Source organism: Oncorhynchus nerka, linkage group LG24, assembly GCF_034236695.1.
Source record: "Oncorhynchus nerka isolate Pitt River linkage group LG24, Oner_Uvic_2.0, whole genome shotgun sequence".
Taxonomy (NCBI): domain Eukaryota; kingdom Metazoa; phylum Chordata; class Actinopteri; order Salmoniformes; family Salmonidae; genus Oncorhynchus; species Oncorhynchus nerka.
Window position 1 is genome coordinate 55057929 of NC_088419.1, and position 18497 is coordinate 55076425.

The 18497-nt window shown below is 44.8% G+C and overlaps 1 protein-coding gene across 1 annotated transcript in view; it reads right to left on the reverse strand.

Annotated features, from left to right (window-relative positions):
* LOC115108205 (polyamine-transporting ATPase 13A3-like) overlaps positions 1-18497 on the reverse strand; it is a 70899-nt gene that overhangs the window by 36882 nt on the left and 15520 nt on the right. The window contains exon 2 of the mRNA XM_029632274.2: positions 7995-8075. The gene's annotated coding sequence lies outside the window, so the exon portion shown is untranslated. The remainder of the gene's footprint in view (positions 1-7994; positions 8076-18497) is intronic.

Below are 18497 nucleotides of genomic sequence, written 5' to 3' on the forward strand. Positions count from 1 at the left end.
CATGTTTGGTAAACATAGTGCCTTCAGAATGTATTCATACACTGACTTATTCCACATTTGTGTGCTCTGCCAATTAATCCACACATAAAATGGTCAACCGAATAGTTTCTAGTCATATCTCTTCCTTCCAGGCCTTTTCTTCTCTAGACTTCTCTAAACTTTCATAAATTAGGTGCATTACTGCCACTGACCTCATTTGCCTTTCAGTCACCCACTTGGGTATAACCAATGAGCAGATGGCACGTGGGTACCTGCTTCTATAAACCAATGAGGAGATGGGAGAGGCAGGACTTGCAGCGCGATCTGCGTCAGAAATAGAACTTAACTATTTTAGCCCATGTCAATGCAGACGCTAGTTGGCACGCACGAGCAGTGTGGGTACAATAATTGAACAACATAGATTCCTACATTTATTTTTCAACGCTTGCGAACATGAAGCGAGCGGTGTAGTCAAACCTGTTACTCTCCTGAAGTTGCCGGTAATAGGCCGAACAAGGAGTCGGCACAATTTATCTTACCATTTCTACCGATCTGTGTGCCTATGCACATTTTTGTGAAACAGTTTTATTTAATTCATAATAACTTCTTCATATCTCAAAATCATTGTCATGTGGTTAATCAAAATTCTATCAAAATCTAAATGAAAATTATAAACCTAAAAACTATGTAAAAGGCCAACAAATAAAAACATCCTGCAGGTTGAAAATAACCTGATCAAAATAAATATCCTAGAAATCACATTGGCTACTCGTAACATTGCAAAAATCAGAAACTTTGTCCAAAAATGCAGAAAAATGTATCCATGCTTTTGTCACTTCTAGGTTAGACTACTGCAATGCTCGACTTTCCGGCTACCCGGATAAAGCACTAAATAAACTTCAGTTAATGCTAAATATGGCTGCTAGAATCCTGACTAGAACCAAAAAAAATGTATCATATTACTCCAGTGCTAGCCTCCCTACACTGGCTTCCTGTCAAGGCAAGGGCTGATTTCAAGGTTCTACTGCTAACCTACAAAGCATTACATGGATTTGCTCCTACCTATCTCTCTGATTTGGTCCTGCCGTACATACCTACACGTACGCTACGGTCACAAGACGCAGGCCTCCTAATTGTCCCTAGAATTTCTAAGCAAACAGCTGGAGGCAGGGCTTTCTCCTACAGAGCTCCATTTTTATGGAGTGGTCTGCCTACCCATGTGAGAGACGCAAACTCGGTCTCAACCTTTAAGTCTTTACTGAAGACTCATCTCTTCAGTGGGCCATATGATTGAGTGTAGTCTGGCCCAGGAGTGTGAAGGTGAACGGAAAGGCTCTGGAGCAACGAACCGCCCTTGCGGTCTCTGCCTGGCCGGTTCCCCTCTTTCCACTGGGATTCTCTGCCTCTAACCCTATTACAGGGGCTGAGTCACTGGCTTACTAGGGCTCTTTCATACCGTCCCTAGGAGGGGTGCGTCACTTGAGTGGATTGAGTCACTGATGTTATCTTCCTGTCTGGGTTGGCGCCCCCCCTTGGGTTGTGCTGTGGCGGAGATCTTTGTGGGCTATACATGGCCTTGTCTCAGGATGGTAAGTTGGCGGTTGAAGATATCCCTCTAGTGGTGTGGGGGCTGTGCTTTGGAAAAGTTGGTGGGGTTATATTATTCCTGTTTGGCCCTGTCCGGGGGTGTCCTCGGATGGGGCCACAGTGTCTCCTGACCCCTCCTGTCTCAGCCTCCAGTATTTATGCTGCAGTAGTTTGTGTGTCGGGGGGCTAGGGTCAGTTTGTTATATCTGGAGTACTTCTCCTGTCCTATCCGGTGTCCTGTGTGAATTTAAGTATGCTCTCTCTAATTCTCTCTTTCACTCTTTCTTTCTCTCTCTGAGGACCTGAGCCCTAGGACCATGCCTCAGGACTACCTGACATGATGACTCCTTGCTGTCCCCAGTCCACCTGGCCTTGCTGCTGCTCCAGTTTCAACTGTTCTGCCTGGGATTATTATTATTTGACCATGCTGGTCATTTATGAACATTTGAACATCTTGGCCATGTTCTGTTATAATCTCCACCCGGCACAGCCAGAAGAGGACTGGCCACCCCACATAGCCTGGTTCCTCTCTAGGTTTCTTCCTAGGTTTTGGCCTTTCTAGGGAGTTTTTCCTAGCCACCGTGCTTCTACACCTGCATTGCTTGCTGTTTGGGGTTTTAGGCTGGGTTTCTGTACAGCACTTTGAGATTTCAGCTGATGGACGAAGGGCTATATAAATAAATTTGATTTGATAGCCTGTCTGCAACGAACTTGAAACATTGCATCAACTATTAATTTGGGTCCGGCCTGAAGCTTGCGCTAGCTATACTTATTTTCCAGAGTCAGTGAGCTCGGGACAGACACAGCTGTAGACTATTTGCGTAAGCGATAATAAGCAGTGCTCGACTTGGGCAGGAGCTCACCTGAGCTAAGTACCGGCACCTAATTTTCTACTGCTTGAGCTTCTGTTCTTGTTATGTAGAATATTAGCTCAAAAGTATTGTGGAGCTCCTGCACCTAAATATAAAACAGTACTAGCACCCAAAATGAGTACCGGAACCTAATTCAGTCCAAGTCAAGCACTGATAAGAAGTAATCAGGTAGGCATATTTTATGACGTTTCCACTGGATCAGAGCATGACATGTTTCCCTTTCATGCGGAGTGATTATCGAAACGGAAAGAGCTGGAAAGATTTTTCAAATACATAGAACTATTGTAATTCTCAATGGATGTAAAAAGAGACGTCGTTTGTTTGCTGATTGAGGTGAAGAAAACATTACTTTGAGAAGCTCCACAGGTCATTAGTGGTGGTGCGTTAAGGCAATCAGAAATACTATCAGATCCCCAAATGGGAACCATTGTATGTCTACATTGCGTGCAGACCAGGTAGCCTATAAGCCTACTTCTATGCGTGCGCGTCCTTACTCAACATTGACAGGAGCGCCCCAGACAAAAGACAATGAATAAATTGACAGAACTCATAAATGGAATTAAATAAGCCAAAACTTGTTTCTCACAAGTGTAGCATAGGTTGTGCACTCTGCAAACAATGTGTCCACTCCGATAATGACAACTGGAAGAATGGAATAATAATATTGAATGCATAAAAATAAAACAACCCTAACCAAAGTAACAAACATTGTAGATGAGAAATTATAGGAATTAATGGTAAATGTACTACTTGTGATATACAGTGCCTTCGGAAAGTATTCAGACCCCTTGACATTCTCCACATTCTGTTACGCATGTGAATACAATAAAAACCATATTGGTGCTCATATAGGATACAGAGTTCATTTAAATGTTTCAACATTCTCTTATACACCAATTTTTCCAGGATTTTAGAAAAACGTGGTAATACAGATATTGGCCGATTATTTGTAAAATAACTGGGATCCCCAGATTTATAGAGGTAGGATAACTTTGGCAATTTTTTCATCTTCAGGAACAATACCAGTTTGCATTGATTTGGGGAAGATGTACAGTGGGGCAAAAAAGTATTTAGTCAGCCACCAATTGTGCAAGTTCTCCCACTTAAAAAGATGAGAGGCCTGTAATTTTCATCATAGGTACACTTCAACTATGACAGACAAAATGAGAAGAAAAAAATTCTCCAGAAAATCATATTGTAGGATTTTTAATGAATTTATTTGCAAATGATGGTGGAAAATAAGTATTTGCTCAATAACAAAAGTTTCTCAATACTTTGTTATATACCCTTTGTTGGCAATGACAGAGGTCAAACATTTTCTGTAAGTTTTCACAAGGTTTTCACACACTGTTGCTGGTATTTTGGCCCATTCCTCCATGCAGATCTCCTCTAGAGCAGTGATGTTTTGGGGCTGTTGCTGGGCAACACGGACTTTCAACTCCCTCCAAATATTTTCTATGGGGTTGAGATCTGGAGACTGGCTAGGCCACTCCAGGACCTTAATGCTTCTTACGTAGCCACTCCTTCGTTGCCCGGGCGGTGTGTTTAGGATCATTGTCATGCTGAAAGACCCAGCCACGTTTAATCTTCAATGCCCTTGCTGATGGAAGGAGGTTTTCACTCAAAATCTCACGATACATGGCCCCATTCATTCTTTCCTTTATACGGATCAGTCGTCCTGGTCCCTTTGCAGAAAAACAGCCCCAAAGCATGATGTTTCCACCCCCATGCTTCACAGTAGTAAAATATTTTGGGAGGAAATTCGAAGTAGGCGAGTAAAATGTGTTATACTTTTTGTAAATTTGCAGAATTCAGGGGATAGGGATTTGTGACCAACTTTTTATACAACTTGAATGTTTGTTTTTTTAACTGAGGATTTTTTAAGACCAGTTGTAAACCAAGGTTTTCAGAACCCATCTACTGCTCTCTTACGTGGTTTAACTAAGGGAAAGCACTGGTGAAATACAGAGTTTAAACATTTTCCCATGAAATTAACTACATTACCAAAAGTCTGTGGATACCTACTCAATCGAACAATTAATTCCGAAATCATGGGCATTAATATGGAGTAGTTCCCCCCTTTGCTGCTATAACAGCCTCCACTCTTCTGGGAAGGCTTTCCACTAGATGTTGGAACATTGCTGCAGGGACTTGCTTCCATTCAGCCACAAGCGCATTAGTGAGGACATTGTCATGCTGAAACAGGAAAGGGCCTAACCCCAAATTGTTGCCACAAAGCTGGAAGCACAGAATAGTCTAGAATGTCATTGTATGCTGTAGCGTTAATATTTCCCTTAACTGGAACTAAGGGGCCAAGCCAGAACCATGAAAAACAAACAGCCTTAGATCATTATTTCGCCTCCAAACTTTATAGTTGGCACCATGCATTAAGGCAGGTCGTTTCTCATGGTATCCGCCAAACCCAGGTTCATCTGTCAGACTGCCAAGATGGTTAAGCGTGATTCATCACTCCAGAGAACGCGTTTCCATTGCTCCAAAGTGCAATGGCAGCGAGCTTTACACCACTCCAGTTGACGTATGGCATTGCGCTTGGTGATCTTCAGCTTGTGTGCAGCTGCTCGGCCACGGAAACCCATTTCATGAAGCTCCAGACGAACAGTTCTTGTGCTGAAGTTGCTTTCAGAGGCAGTTTGGAACTCTGCAGTGAGTGTTGCAACCGAGGACAGATGATTTTTACACGCTTCAGAGGTCCCGTTCTGTGAGCTTGTGTGGCCTAACACTTTTCAGCTAAGCCATTGCTCCTAGATGTTTCCACTTCACAAGAACAGCACTTGCAGTTGATTGGGGCAGCTCTAGCGAGGCAGAAATTGACAAACTGACTTATTGGAAAGGTGGCATCCTATGACGTTGCCATGTTGAAAGTCACTGAGCTCTTCAATAGGCCATTATGCTGCCAACGTTTGTCTATGGAAAGTGCATGGCTGTGTGCTCAATTTTATACACCTGTCAAGAAAGGGTGTGGCTGAAATAGCTGAAACCACTCATTTGAAGCAGTGTCCAGATACCTTGTACAGTTGAAGGTTCAAGTTTACATAGCCAAATACATTTAAACTCAGTTTTCACAATTCCTGACATTTCATCCGAGTAGAAATTCCCCGTCTTAAGTCAGTTAGGATCGCCACTTTATTTTAAGAATGTGAAATGTCAGAATAATAGTTGAGAATGATTTCAGGTTGTATTTCTTTCATAACATTCCCAGTGGGTCAAAAGTTTACATACACTCAATTAGTATTTGGTAGCATTGCCTTTTAAATTGTTTAACTTGGGTCAAACGTTTTGGGTAGCTTTCCACAAGCTTCCCACAATAAGTTGCTTGAGGTCATTGTCCATTTGGAAGACCCATATCCACATAATTTTCCTGCCTCATGACGCCATCTATTTTGTGAAGTACACCTGTCTCTCCTGCCGCAAAGCACCCCCACAACATGTTGCTGCCACCCCCGTGCTTCAGGGTTGGGGTGGTGTGCTTCAGGGTTGGGATGGTGTTCTTCGGCTTGCAAGCCTCCCCCTTTTTCCTCCAAACAAAACGATGGTCATTATGGCCAATCAGTTCTATTTTTGTTTCATTGGACCAGAGGACATTTCTCTAAAAAGTATGATCTTAGTTCCCATGTGCAGGTGCAAACCGTAGTCTGGCTTTTTTATGGCAGTTTTGGAGCAGTGGCTTCTTCCTTGCTGAGCGGCCTTTCAGGTTATATCGATATAGGACTCGTTTTACTGTGGATATAAATAATTTTGTACCCGTTTCCTCCAGCATCTTCACAAAGTCCTTTGCTGTCGTTCTGGGATTGATTTGCACTTTTCGCACCAAAGTACGTTCATCTCTAGGAGACAGAACGAGTCTCCTTCATGAACAGTATGACGGCTGCGTGGTCCCATGGCGTTTATACTTGCGTACTATTGTTTGTACAGATGAACGTGGTACCTTCAGGCATTTGGAAATTGCTCTCAAGGATGAACCAGACTTGTGAAGGTCTACAATTTTAGGTCTTAGCTGATTTCTTTGGCTTTTCCCATGATGTCAAGCAAAGAGGCACTGAGTTTGAAGGTAGGCATTGAAATGCATCCACAGGTACATCTCCAATTGACTCAAATTATGTCAATTAGCCTATCAGAAGCTTCTGAAGCCATGACTTCATTTTCTGGAATTTTCCAAGCTGTTTAAAGGCACAGTCAACTTAGTGTATGTCAACTCTGACCCACTGGAATTGTGATACAGTATAAGTGAAATAATCTCTGTAAACAATTGTTGGAAAAATTGTGTCATGCACAAAGTTGAAAGGAGAAATATTTGCTTGTGTCTGACATACGCTGGTGGCTTTGATTGACGGGTGCTTTTACGGGGGTGTGCTTGTGTGAGTTCGCTGAAGTAGGCCTAGCCAGTCCGGACCATCTCTTCAATAAGAATCAAACGTTCATGTCACCATTTAATCTTATAAAAGACTTCACAATTTACATACATTTAAAAACATAGTGTGTGTGTGCGCACACACGCATCTCAGTTACACGTACATGTCAGTACATAAACAACAAATAGGTCACAAGGGGGAGAGGTGTTGCTTTATTTGTTTTTTCTGTTCACTTGCGCTATATAAGATGGGAGTTCCATATTACTCATGGCCCTGTATAATACTGTACGATTCCTTGAATTTGTTCTGAACCTGGGGACTGTGAAAAGACCCATGGTGGCATGTCTGGTGGGGTAAGTGCGTGTATAAGTGCCCACGTGGAAGTTGACTATGCAAACAATATGGAATCTCCAACACAATGTTTCTTATAAAAACAAGTCACTCAGTCTTTCCACAACTCTTAGGCAAGAGAGACTGGCATGCATAGTATTAATATTAGCCCTCTGATTACAATGAAGAGCATGACATGCCGCTCTGTTCTGGGCCAGCTGCAGTTTAACTAAGTCTTTCTTTGCAGCACTTGACCATATGACTGGACAATAATCAAAATATGATAAAATTAGAGGACTTGCTTTGTGGAGTGTGGTGTCACAAAAGCAGAGCATATCTTATTACAGACAGACCTCTCACCATCTTTACAACCATTGAATCGATATGTTTTGACCATGACAGTTTACAATCTAAGGTAACACCAAGTAATTGCCTCCTTGTTCAATAGCCACACCATTCATTACCAGATTCCACTGAAGTCTAGAACTTAGGGAATGATTTATACCAAATACAATGCTCTTAGTTTTAGAGATGTTCGGGACCAGTTTATTACTGGCTACCCATTCCAAAGTAGACTGCAACTCTTTGATAAGGGTTTCAGTGACTTCAATAGCCGTCACTGAAATGGTCACTAAATCGTTGAATCGTCAGCATACATGGACACACATGCTTTGTTTAACGCCACTCTGTATAACTTCAGAGTGGGTAGGTGAGACTGTAGGGGGAGTTGTACAAACAGAGTGACATAACTAAAGTCTCAATGGTCAGACAGATTTACATAGAGCCTTAATAGCCAGACAGACTGGGACACATACTCTAGAGCCATGACAGATATCAGAAGAGATCCAGGTGTTACCTTGAGAACCCGGGCAGCGACGCCCCCAGACGTTCCTCCTCCCCTCTGTAGCTCTCCCTCTCACGACACGAACCTGGACCCCTGGGAGACAGACAGGAGAGAACCATCATTAGACACTTCGATCAAAGGCCCTGAACCCTTTCTCTAAAATCTTCCCACGTATAAACACACCCAGGGGGGACTATAGGGCAACTGGCTGATAGCATGTGTAGTTGGGAACATTGAAAAGTTTGACCTGTTGAAGAAAATCAAGAAGTCTGTCAAACAAAGAGACTTTAGACTGAAAACAGAAGGAACAATGGTGAGCATTTTGACAGTCATTTTGTAAGTTTAGGTTTGAGACATCCCTGGATTCAGATTCTTGTCAATTGTCAAAATACAAATATAACTTGTCATTGCACTCTTGAAAATGTACCATCGGTTTCTGAATGCTCAAAGAGTCGCTGGAACCACCATGGTTGACAGAACTTGTATTTATTTGTGAGCTACGCTACTGTTCAGAACCCCCTGGTAGGCTCAGTCAGATCATATCTGCGGTCATATTAGACTTCTCCACAGCCGGGTGAACCCTGCATTGTTGGTCTTCATTTGATTACCAAGCATAGTCTCTGGTTCGTGGTTATGCTATGTAGAGAACGAGAACAAGGCCATCATTTGACCACAGTTGGCCCCGCCACATGTGGCTTGGAGAGAAGAATAAGAACTTGCCAGTGCAAAACTTTTTACTGTTAAAATGTGAGACTGGTAGGCAGGCAGGGTTAAGGTTAAGCGACTTCCGCACATCACGACAAACCTGCACCACTGTCAATGTTGTATAACAGGCCAATAATCACACAGTCCCACAGGCAGTTTGTAGCCGTACTTCAAGAAGCCCTTTCTACAAGGGGCTCATAAAAAGCTTGGTTTTCTAACAACAATGTTCTGAGTGAAATCAGTTCACAAAGCTGTCTGGGGCAATGTTATAACACAAATATGTGTGACATTCTTCAGGCCTGTCCTGAAATACAGTTCACCAGTTTGGCCAGGTCTCACAAAGCACTTGATCAAACACATGGAAGGCCTTCAGAGAAGATGCTGCCGTATAATTGGAACACCCGATGACACATTTCCCAGCCTGGAGGCAAGAAGAGACCACAAGATGAGAGTTCACTCGGCTACTGAAGGAGGGGACCCACCCACTTCTCCAGGGGCTACCCACAAAACCAAACCACTCTAACCTGTGAAATTGGAGACAAGACACAGCCAATCAGTCACACAAAAAGACATCAACTGACCTTTCTGCCTAGAGCATACAGACGGACCCTGTAGTGTACCTGTGGGTCATTTCTTAACTATCATTTTGTCCATGAGCCCAAAATTGACAGTAATATAAAAAGGAATTGGCCTAAACTCTGAGTTTGAAACCAGCTATCAAAAGACATGTTCCAGGGTCCACTGGAAAAAACTAAGCATTAGTGAGTAGCAGGTTTGTTTCATCTTTAACACTTTTCTCTTAAATGTCACAGAGCAAGTTTGCTCTCAGGATGAAAACAGTTGACGGTGGACAGTCAGGCTTTTATACACCGCTCTGAGGTTGAGCACTCTTTGGAATTAAGGAGGCCCTCGGCAGCAGCAGCAATTCAGCCACCCACATAGTTGACTGACTTTCATTCAGGTTGTTGTGAAACGTATGCAGACTCGACTTCAGGATAAACACGCCTTCAAAAACCTATAACTGCGGTCCTTCTCTTTTTTGCCCCTCGCCTGTTCTTGGACACTGGGATAGAAAAGCTAACAATAACCCATGACCTAATGACGGGCTGTCATAATTCATGGAAGAATTCGGAGGGAAAAGTGTTTGTTGTAGTCGTGCTCTCAGCTCAATATGCTTTCTTTATCACTTCCCCTCCTACTTACAGTGCATTGTTGCTGGGCTTTGTTCCCGGCAGTGCTGACATCCAGTTGTATATCACCCCCACCAGTGGCCTTAGTCCGTGGTCACCTGCCCCTCTGCTCTCAGGTCAGGATCCTGGACCCCCTGCTTCTGCTTTTGTTTAGTGCATGTGAACCCCCCCCCCCCCCTTATAGAGCTTCTGCTGAGCCAAGTACCAGACATGGCACTGTAAACCATGGCTGAGATTCATGTGTCCCTCGACTGTACATTTTGTGGTATTAGATTCATTCAAATGAACATTCATTTGTTAAACAGATGCAAATAAAGTTGAATTGAAGTGAATTGATTATACAAGTGAAAAAAGACCCAAGTTTGCTAGAGGTGAAGTAAAAAGAGGTTTGTACAACCAATACAAATGGCAGGAATGTGTTAATAAAACCAAGCTTTTTACAAACGGCAAATAAAGAAAGAGCTCCTTGCCATATCCATTTATTTTATGAGCAGCGTTCGGTTCAATCCCAACCTGTCAAAACAACATGATTCACCCAGTCAAACTCACCTTAAGCTGTGGTAGGAGTCCCTAACTCTAAGCAATAGTCCAAAGCAGTAGTCAGTCAAGACTCACTCAATCTCAGAGACCGCTATTACCAAAATTGCAGCGTCAAGTCATCCTGAGTGGAGACCGCACAAACGTTATATCTCATAACAGACAAGACCACGGTGTTGACATTAGAGTTGGCATTCATCCACCGACCAGAAGGTAGAGGGGAACTAGAGATGAAATCAGATTGGGAGGTAAAGGAGAGCCCTAGATAAAATGCGTGTAGGCTATCTCCGGAGGCCGAGAGAGAGAGGGACTGATAGAGGAGAGAAAAACAAAATGTAGAGATCAAACAGCCGTGGAGCCCTAAGTCAGGCCACATGCTCCTGGATTAGCCGTGGCATGGCCCTACAGCCTGGGAAAAACGGCTGATAACACCCTTCGAGAGATTAAGCAATATGTTTTACATAAGAGACGCTTTTTGGCACTGAATATACCTCAGCACGGCAAGCATAGGCTACTGCAGATGACCATTCTGATCGTTGGCACTAGCTCGAAACAAACCGAGGCCCTCTTTATGAATGTCGTAATACAAAGACGAAGAGGGAGGTCATGACTTCCGTCTGATCCTGAACTAACTAGCAAGAACTCTAGCTAAGTGCCTTTCAAAGAGAAACATGCTGGATAAGGACTTCAAAGTGGAAGGAGGTCCACAAAGTCAATGTCCATATGCAACAGTTATAAAACCCACTGGCCTTAGTGAGTATACATTAGTGAGGGGGGGGGGGAATACAGTTATCAAATCAAAATTGTATTGGTCACATTCGCCAAATACAACAGGTGTAGACCGTACAGTGGAATGCTTACTTAAAAGCCATCAACCAGCAATGCTTTAAGAAAAAACGTGTTAAGTAAAAAAATAGATAAGTAAAATAAAATAAAAGTAACAAATAATTTAACAGCAGCAGTGAAATAAAAAGCAAGGCTATATACAGGGGGTACCGGTACAGAATCAATGTGCGGGGGGGGCACCGGTTAGTCGAGGTCATTGAGGTAATATGTACTTGTAGATAGAGTTAAAGTGACCATGCATAGATAATAAACACTCCGGTACCAATTTCTAGCACTAGTATACCTATGAGGACCAATAAATATTGTTATTTATTAGGATCCCCTATAGCCACTGCAAAGGCATCAGCTACTCTTCCTGGGGTCCACATGAAATAATGCATAGTACAGAACATTATTAAGTCAAGGACAAACACATACATTTAAAACATCACACAGTCTAAATATCAGTACATACACAATATCTAGGTATAATACATAGTACAGTGCAACAAGATAAAAAAATAAAAAAAACTGAAAATAATGTTTACTGTGGAAAGACCCAGCCATTTTATTAAACTGGTTTTCTGCTAGCTTGAGCTACCTGGGGTGGCAGAGAGGTACATGTAGTCATGGCTTTATTTAATACGGTTAGTTTCCCAGCCTCTGTTCTGGACCTGGGGACTGTGAGGAGAACTCTGGTTGCCCGTCTGTGTTGTACCAGATGAGTACCAATTGCTTGAACAGAGTTCGGTACCTTCAACAACACCTCGCACAAAGGCCAATAGTGATGCAGTCAATCTCTCCTCAACTTTGAGCCAGGAGAGACTGACATGCATGTTACTGACACATTCCATCCGCGTACATCTAAGTGCGATGCGTACATTTAAGTGCGATACGTGCTGCGCTGTTCTGGACCAACTGCAAATTTACCAACGTCCTTCTTTGCTGCACATGACAACATAGCTGGGCAGTAGTCCAGGTGCGACAACACTACGGCCTGTGGGACCTGCCTTGTTGATAGTGCTGTTAAGGTAGAGCAGCGCTTTATTATCGACCGACTTCTCCCCATTTTAGCAACCATTGAGTCTATATGTTTTGACCATGAAAGCTTGCTATCTAGGGTTGCACCCAGCAGTTGTCTCAGCAACTTGCTCAATAGCCACATTATTCAGTAATCGATCTAAACGAGGTTTAGCGTTGAGTGATTTGTCCCAAAAAGTATGCTTTTAGTTTGAGAGTCGTATTTATTATGGATCCCCGGCAGCAGCTACTCTTCCTGGGATCCAACAAAATTAACGTAGTTAAACATTTTCAAAACATTGCAATACATTCATATCAGATTTCACAACATATTAAGTGTGTGCCCTCAGGCCTCTGCTACCACATACTGCATATCGAATGCGCAACCAGGGCTGGGAAAATTCTGGATCATTGTTACTCTAACTTCCGTGACGCATACAAAGCCATCCCTCGCCCTCCTTTCAGCAAATCTGACCACGACTCCATTTTGTTGCTCCCAGCCTATAGACAAACTAAAACAGGAAATGCCCGTGCTCAGGTCTGTTCAACGCTGGTCCGAGCAGTCTGATCCCACGCATCAAGATTGCTTCGATCACATTGACTGGGATATGTTCCTGATAGCGTCGAACAACAACATTAATGTATACGGTGAGCAAGTTTATTAGCAAGTGCATTGTTGAGGTTGTACCAACAGCGACTATTAAAATCTTCCCCAACCAGAAACCGTGGATTGATGGCAGCATTTGCGCAAAATTGAAAGCGTGAACCGCTGCTTTTAATCAGGGCAAGGTGACCGGAAACATGACTGAATACAGTGTAGCTATTCCCTCCGCAAGGCAATCAAACTAGCTAAGTGTCAATATAGAGACAAAGTCGCAATTCAACGGCGCAGACACGAGAGGAATGTGGAAAGGGTCTACAGTCAATCACGGACTACAAAAAGAAAACCAGCCCCGTCGCAGACCCTGATGTCTTGCTCCCAGACAAACTAAACTTCTTCGCTCGCTTTGAGGACAATACACCGACACGGCCCGCTAACAAAACCTGCGGACTCTCCTTCACCGCAGCCAATGTGAGTAAAACATTTAAACGTGTTAACCATCGCAAGGCTGCCGGCCCAGACGGCATCCCTAGCCGCGTCCTCAGAGCATGCACAGACCAGCTGGCTGGTGTGTTTACGGACATATTCAATCAATCCCTATCCCAGTCTGCTGTTCGCACATGCTTCAAGAGGGCCACCATTGTTCCTGTTCCCAAGAAAGCTAAGGTAACTGAGCTAAACGACTATCGCCCAGTAGCACTCACTTCAGTCATCATGAAGTGCTTTGAGAGACTAGTCAAGGATCATATCACCTCCACCCTACCTGACACCCTAGACCTTGACGGGACGGCCCCAGGTGGCGAGGGTAGGAAACAACATCTCCACCCCGCTGATCCTCAACACTGGGGCCCCACAAGGGTGCGTTCTCAGCCCTCTCCTGTATTCCCTGTTCACCCATGACTGCGTGGCCACGCACGCCTCCAACTCAATCATCAAGTTTGCATATGACACTACAGTGGTAGGCTTTATTACCAACAACGACGAGACAGCCTAAAGGGAGGAGGTGAGGTCCCTCGGAGTGTGGTGTCAGGAAAACAACCTCACACTCAACAAAACAAAGGAGATGATTTTGGACTTCAGGAAACAGCAGAGGGAGCACCCCCCTATCCACATCAACGGGACAGTAGAGGAGAAGGTGGAAAGTTAAGTTCCTCAGCGTACACATCACAGACAAACTGAAATGGTCCACCCACACAGACAGTGTGGTGAAGAAGGCGCAACAGCGCCTCTTCAACCTCAGGAGGCTGAAGAAATTAGGCTTGTCACCAAAAACAAACTTTCACAGATGCACAATCGAGAAAATCCTGTCGGGCTGTATAACCGCCTGGTACGGTAACTACTCCGCACACAACCGCAAGACTCTCCAGAGGGTAGTGAGTAGAGGTCGACCGATTAATCTGAATGGCCGATTTCAAGTTCTTAACAATCGGTAATCTGCATTTTTGGACACCAATCATGGCCGATTACATTGCACTCCATGAGGAGATGGCAGGCTGACTACCTGTTATGCAAGGTTAGGTTATAAATCAAATCAAATTTTATTTGTCACATACACATGGTTAGCAGATGTTAATGCGAGTGTAGCGAAATGCTTGTGCTTCTAGTTCCGACAATGCAGTGATAACCAACAAGTAATCTAACTAACAATTCCAAAACTACTCGCTTATACCCAGTGTAAGGGGATAAGGAATATGTACATAAGGATATATGAATGAGTGATGGTACAGAGCAGCATACAGTAGATGGTATCGAGTACAGTATATACATATGAGATGAGTATGTAGACAAAGTAAACAAAGTGGCATAGTTAAAGTGGCTAGTGACATAAGAATGCAGTCGATGATCTAGAGTACAGTATATACATATGCATATGAGATGAATAATGTAGGGTAAGTAACATTATATAAGGTAGCATTGTTTAAAGTGGCTAGTGATATATTTACATCATTTCCCATCAATTCCCATTATTAAAGTGGCTGGAGTTGGGTCAGTGTCAATGACAGTGTGTTGGCAGCAGCCACTCAATGTTAGTGATTGCTGTTTAACAGTCTGATGGCCTTGAGATAGAAGCTGTTTTTCAGTCTCTCGGTCCCAGCTTTGATGCACCTGTACTGACCTCGCCTTCTGGATGATAGCGGGGTGAACAGGCAGTGGTTCGGGTGGTTGATGTCCTTGATGATCTTTATGGCCTTCCTGTAACATCGGGTGGTGTAGGTGTCCTGGAGGGCAGGTAGTTTGCCCCCGGTGATGCGTTGTGCAGACCTCACTACCCTCTGGAGAGCCTTACGGTTGAGGGCGGAGCAGTTGCCGTACCAGGCGGTGATACAGCCCGCCAGGATGCTCTCGATTGTGCATCTGTAGAAGTTTGTGAGTGCTTTTGGTGACAAGCCGAATTTCTTCAGCCTCCTGAGGTTGAAGAGGCGCTGCTGCGCCTTCTTCACGACGCTGTCAGTGTGAGTGGACCAATTCAGTTTGTCTGTGATGTGTATGCCGAGGAACTTAAAACTTGCTACCCTCTCCACTACTGATCCATCGATGTGGATAGGGGGGTGTTCCCTCTGCTGTTTCCTGAAGTCCCCAATCATCTCCTTAGTTTTGTTGACGTTGAGTGTGAGGTTATTTTCCTGACACCACACTCCGAGGGCCCTCACCTCCTCCCTGTAGGCCGTCTCGTCGTTGTTGGTAAGCAAGCCTACCACTGTTGTGTTGTCCGCAAACTTGATGATTGAGTTGGAGGCGTGCATGGCCACGCAGTCGTGGGTGAACAGGGAGTACAGGAGAGGGCTCAGAACGCACCCTTGTGGGGCCCCGTGTTGAGGATCAGCGGGAGGAGATGTTGTTGCCTACCCTCACCACCTGTGGGCGGCCCGTCAGGAAGTCCAGTACCCAGTTGCACAGGGCGGGGTCGAGACCCAGGGTCTCGAGCTTGATGACGAGCTTGGAGGGTACTATGGTATTGAATGCCGAGCTGTAGTCGATGAACAGCATTCTCACATAGGTATTCCTCTTGTCCAGGTGGGTTAGGGCAGTGTGCAGTGTGGTTGAGATTGCATCGTCTGTGGACCTATTTGGGCGGTAAGCAAATTGGAGTGGGTCTAGGGTGTCAGGTAGGGTGGAGGTGATATGGTCCTTGACTAGTCTCTCAAAGCACTTCATGATGACGGAAGTGAGTGCTACGGGGCGGTAGTCGTTTAGCTCAGTTACCTTAGCTTTCTTGGGAACAGGAACAATGGTGGCCCTCTTGAAGCATGTGGGAACAGCAGACTGGTATAGGGATTGATTGAATATGTCCGTAAACACACCGGCCAGCTGGTCTGCGCATGCTCTGAGGGCGCGGCTGGGGATGCCGTCTGGGCCTACAGCCTTGCGAGGGTTAACACGTTTAAATGTCTTACTCACCTCGGCTGCAGTGAAGGAGAGACCGCATGTTTTCGTTGCAGGCCGTGTCAGTGGCACTGTATTGTCCTCAAAGCGGGCAAAAAGTGATTTAGTCTGCCTGGGAGCAAGACATCCTGGTCCGTGACTGGGCTGGGTTTCTTCTTGTAGTCCGTGATTGACTGTAGACCCTGCCACATGCCTCTTGTGTCTGAGCCATTGAATTGAGATTCCACTTTGTCTCTGTACTGACGCTTAGCTTGTTTAATAGCCTTGCGGAGGGAATAGCTGCATTGTTTATATTCGGACATATTACCAGACACCTTGCCCTGATTAAAAGCAGTGGTTCTGGCTTTCAGTTTCACGCGAATGCTGCCATCAATCCACGGTTTCTGGTTTGGGAATGTTTTTATCGTTGCTATGGGAACGACATCTTCGACGCACGTTCTAATGAACTCGCACACCGAATCAGCGTATTCGTCAATATTTCCATCTGACGCAATACGAAACATGTCCCAGTCCACGTGATGGAAGCAGTCTTGGAGTGTGGAGTCAGCTTGGTCTGACCAGCGTTGGACAGACCTCAGCGTGGGAGCCTCTTGTTTTAGTTTCTGCCTGTAGGCAGGGATCAGCAAAATGGAGTCGTGGTCAGCTTTTCCGAAAGGGGGGCGGGGCAGGGCCTTATATGCGTCGCGGAAGTTAGAGTAACAATGATCCAAGGTTTTACCACCCCTGGTTGCGCAATCGATATGCTGGTAAAATTTAGGGAGTCTTGTTTTCAGATTAGCTTTGTTAAAATCCCCAGGTACAATGAATGCAGCCTCCGGATAAATGGTTTCCAGTTTGCAAAGAGTTAAATAAAGTTCGTTCAGAGCCATCGATGTGTCTGCTTGGGGGATATATACGGCTGTGATTATAATCGAGGAGAATTCTCTTGGAAGATAATGCGGTCTACATTTGATTGTGAGGAATTCTAAATCAGGTGAACAGAAGGATTTGAGTTCCTGTATGTTTCCTTCATCACACCATGTCTCGTTAGTCATGAGGCATACGCCCCCGCCACTCTTCTTACCAGAAAGATGTTTGTTTCTGTCGGCGCGATGCGTGGAGAAACCCGTTGGCTGCACCGCCTCGGATAGCGTCTTCCCAGTAAGCCATGTTTCTGTGAAGCAGAGAACGTTGCAGTCTCTGATGTCCCTCTGGAATGCTACCCTTGCTCGGATTTCGTCAACCTTGTTGTCAAGAGACTGGACATTGGCAAGAAGAATGCTGGGGAGTGGTGCGCGATGTGCCCTTTTTCGGAGTCTGACCAGAACACCGCCTCGTTTCCCTCTTTTTCGGAGTCGTTTCCTTGGGTCGCTGCATGCGATCCATTCCGTTGTCCTGTTTGTAAGGCAGAACACCGGATCCGCGTCGCGGAAAACATATTCTTGGTCGTACTGATGGTGAGTTGGCGCTGATCTTATATTCAGTAGTTCTTCTCGACTGTATGTAATGAAACCTAAGATGACCTGGGGTACTAATGTAAGAAATAACACGTAAAAAAACAAAAAACTGCATAGTTTCCTAGGAACGCGAAGCGAGGCGGCCATATCAGTCGGCTAGTAAGGTTAGTAGTGGTGAAATTAGATTACTTGTTAGATATTACTGCATGGAAAGAACTAGAAGCACAAGCATTTCGCAACACTCGCATTAACATCTGCTAACCATGTTTATGTGGCCAATATACTTTGCCCCAGTGATGTACTGGGCCGTACACACTACCCTCTGTAGTGCCTGGCGGTCGGAGGCCGAGCAATTGCGTACCAGGCAGTGATGCAACCGGTCAGGATGCTCTCGATGTTGCAGCTGTACAACCTTTTGAGGATCTCAGGACCCATGCCAAATCTTTTTCATTTCCTGAGGGGGAATAGGCTTTGTCGTGCCCGCTTCATGACTGTCTTGGTGTGTTTGGACCATTCTAGTTTGTTGTTGATGTGGACACCAAGGAACTTGAAGCTCTCAACCTGCTCCACTACAGCCCCGTCGATGAGAATGGGGACGTGTTCGGTGCTCCTTTTCCTGTAGTCCACAATCATCTCCTTAGTCTTGGTTACATTGAGGGATAGGTTGTTATTCTGGCACGACCCGGCCAAGTCTCTGACCTCTCTATAGGCTGTCTCGTCGTTGTCGGTGATCAGGCCTACCACTGTTGTGTCGTCAGCAAACTTGATGGAGTTGGAGTCGTTCCTGGCCATGCAGTCGTGTGTGTGAACAGAGAGT